This window comes from Squalius cephalus (genome assembly GCF_949319135.1).
Source record: "Squalius cephalus genome assembly, chromosome: 10".
NCBI classification, from domain to species: domain Eukaryota; kingdom Metazoa; phylum Chordata; class Actinopteri; order Cypriniformes; family Leuciscidae; genus Squalius; species Squalius cephalus.
Genome location: NC_137131.1, coordinates 26,641,649 through 26,645,195, shown reverse-complemented (window position 1 = coordinate 26,645,195; position 3,547 = coordinate 26,641,649). Strand labels below are relative to the sequence as shown.

The 3,547-nt window shown below is 38.6% G+C and overlaps 1 long non-coding RNA gene across 3 annotated transcripts; it reads right to left on the bottom strand.

The window, feature by feature from the left end:
- Positions 1-581: 581 nt before the first annotated feature.
- LOC307165192 lies at positions 582-3,299 on the bottom strand. Of its 3 annotated transcripts, XR_013822425.1 has the most exons (4): positions 3,238-3,299; positions 3,081-3,136; positions 1,612-1,708; positions 582-705 (listed from the first exon to the last, which is right to left on the bottom strand). It is a non-coding gene; the product is annotated as an uncharacterized lncRNA (long non-coding RNA). The 3 variants fall into 3 exon arrangements; XR_013822426.1 differs by lacking the exon at positions 3,238-3,299 and having other exon boundaries at positions 3,081-3,220; XR_013822427.1 differs by lacking the exon at positions 3,238-3,299 and having other exon boundaries at positions 1,612-1,705; positions 3,081-3,220.
- Positions 3,300-3,547: the final 248 nt, after the last annotated feature.

The window sequence follows — 3,547 nt, the reverse complement described above, 5'->3', positions numbered from 1 at the left end:
TCTGAGTATTATCAATGTTGAAAACAGTTGTGCTGATTAATATTTCTGTGTAAACCAGTCTAACAGTTTAATCCATTTTCTTTTCTCTCTCTCCAGGATTAATTGTTAAATAGACCCAACATATATAAATGGTAGTTTACACTACTATTCAAAAGTTTGGGTTCAATAGAATTATTATTTTTATAAGAATAGAAAATAAATATTTTTATTCAGCAAGGATGCATTAAATTGACCAGAAGAGAGAGTAAAGATTTTTCAAATAAATGTTTTTTTTCTTTCTATTCATCAAATAATCCTGAAAAACAACAATGTGAAGCAGCACAACTGATTTCAACACTGATAATAATCATAAACGTTTCATCAAATCATCATAGAATGATTTCTGAAGGATAAAATGTGATGCTTCTCCATAGAAAACAGTTTGTTTTAAATGTTTTAATATTATTTCACAATATTATTGTTTTTACTGTATTTTTAAATAAATAAATGCAGTTTTGGTGAGCATAAGAGACTTCATTCAAAACATTTTTTTTTTTTACCAACAACATTAGTGTATGTTTGAAGTTTTAGTTTAGTTCCTTTATTGTCCACAAGTGGAAATTTGTCTTTGGCTTGGTTTTACTTACTAGTCATATGGGTGATAGCGCCTTAGAAATTATGATCAGCTCAACTCTGCTACGGTTCAGGACATCAGCATGGAAGGATCTAGGAACACAACATACCATTTGTCACAGAGCCAACAATATTATGCAATGACAGGTTTATTAAAAGGAAAGAAGCTACAGCAGAAGTGAAATGCAGAAAAGAGAAAGAACAGACAATGATTTCTTAATTATGATAACAAAATGTATGTTTTTAGGTTTACTTTTTCATTGTGTTGTGTTTAAAACCCTATAACACTTGTGGTGTTCCCGGTCAAAAATAACTGGCCTACAAAAAATAGCTTATAAATCACTTGTTATGCTATATTATCACCCAATTCTGGATTCAATCTTTTTGTCAACTTGTTTTCTTTCAATTAGGACTGTTTTTATATTTCTATTTGCATCTGATTAATCGTGGGACTCATTTGTCTGAGAGTAGGTATTTATGAATAATTTTGGAAATATTAAGTAAAATATGAACATGTTCATTATGTTCATGAACACATATGTGCATGTGTGCTTGCAAACATTGAGCCCTTGGACCTGAGCATGTGTGGATACATGCATACACACGCTACCCAAACACACACACATTAAAACACAGAAACTATTTTGAGTATTACACACATTCTTTTTCACAGAGAGAAGCTTGATCCTACCCTGAACTTCATCTAATATTAATTTATCCATCTGACATTGATACACACAAAACAAATCAAACTTCCTTTTGAAACATTAAAGTAGACTAGTTTGATCAACAGTGCAATATTTTTCATATTTTATTTAATATTTCCAAAATTATTCATAAATGCCTACTCTCAGTTAAATGAGGCCCACAATTAATCAGATGGAAATAGAAATATAAAGCCAGTCCTAAATGAATGAGAACAAGTTGACAAAAATACCAATGAGATAACATTAACTAGTATTTTCGGGAAAAAGAAAATCTTCTTTGTTGCTTCCTCACCTCACCTGTGTTTCCCACTTCTCTGGCAGCAGCTTTCTTCAGAAATGTTTACATTGTGGAGCTTTCCTCTGTTGTACATGGATTATTTGTGTTGCTGCTAAAATCACAGAACAATTTTTATCAATATTTGTTAACCATTGAGCAATTTTTAAGCACTCCATGTAAGTGACGTCACCGATTAACAGTACGTTTACGTTAAATAAATTAGCTCACGTCCAAGCAAAATCCAAGCAAAATACACATAAGATGTGATTAAAGGCCCAAACTTTCATAAACAAAAGCTCAAGCTATAAAGTTAGCCTAAAGGGGGTCGCACACCGGACGCGCAGCTCAGCGCCGCGCCGCGCAGCGCCACGTCTTTTAAATTCGAACACATTATTCTCTATGAGAGTACACACACCGGCGGCGTCTGTCCGCGGCGCCCAGCAACGGCTCAAGCGGGTCGCACACCGGACGCGCAGCTCAGCGCCGCGCCGCGCCACGTCTAGGACAACTGTCAACTGAAAATCCGATAACATCAGCAATTTTCCGATTTCTGTAAATAAATATAAAACTAAATGTATATTGCAGCACAGGGTTAAGTCCATATGTACATTAACTACGATTTGAGACACATACATGTAAATTTAATATAAAACTATTTAAATGGCGCTCTGTGGCGCGGCAGGATTTTGAACACGGTCCTGAAGCCGGCCGCACACCGGACGCGCAGCTCAGCGCCGCTCAGCGCCACGTCTAGGACAACTGTCACCTGAAAATCCGTTAGCATCAGCAATTTTCTGATTTCTGTAAATAAATATAAAACTAAATGTATATTGCAGCACGGGGTTAAGTCCGTATATACATTAACTACGATTTGAGACACATAAATGTAAATTTAATATAAAACTATGTAAATGGCGCTGTGTGGCGCGGCAGGGTTTTGAACACGGTCCTGAGCCGTTGCTGGGCGCCGCGGACAGACGCCGCCGGTGTGTGTACTCTCATAGAGAATAATGTGTTCGAATTTAAAAGACGTGGCGCTGCGCTGCGCGGCGCTGAGCTGCGCGTCCGGTGTGCGGCCGGCTTGAGCCGTTGCTGGGCGCCGCGGACAGACGCCGAGAGGCGCCGCCGGTGTGTGTACACTCATAGAGAATAATGTGTTCGAATTTAAAAAACGTGGCGCTGCGTGGCGCGGCGCTGAGCTGCGCGTCCGGTGTGCGACCCGCTTCAGGACCGTGTTCAAAATCCTGCCGCGCCACAGAGCGCCATTTAAATAGTTTTATATTAAATTTACATTTATGTGTCTCAAATCGTAGTTAATGTATATATGGACTTAACCCTGTGCTGCAATATACATTTAGTTTTATATTTATTTACAGAAATCAGAAAATTGCTGATGTTATCGGATTTTCAGGTGACAGTTGTCCTAGACGTGGCGCGGCGCGGCGCTGAGCTGCGCGTCCGGTGTGCGACCCGCTTAACGTTACCTCTTCTGAAAACGGTTGAGATGCTAACGGACTTTTTCGAAGACACTAAACCATTTCTATAAAGTAAATATTCAACAGAAGCGTGTCAATTACAAGTAAGATAAGTGTCAAGAACAGTTGTGTGTATTATTTGTGTGATTTTAGAGGCTAAACTCACCTGAAAGCAATGAAAACAAAAGCGAGAGACGGAGTTTTGCTGACAGTTGCAGTAGTGCGGTCCCGCGCCGTTTCCATGGCAACTCATCTCCGCTTCCGTGTTTGGGTTTGAAGCTGAAGGCGACTCGAGTGTTCACGCGCACGCACATTAGGCTACCAAATAGAACACAAGCCCTGCATGGCCATTGGGTTTTGTGCGTACAATGGGAATAAAAACCGCGCAGTGCTAAAATGTGAAAATAAATAAAGATATATATATTTTTTACTAAAACAGATATTATGTCGATCTTTAGAAAATAGTATTATGTAGC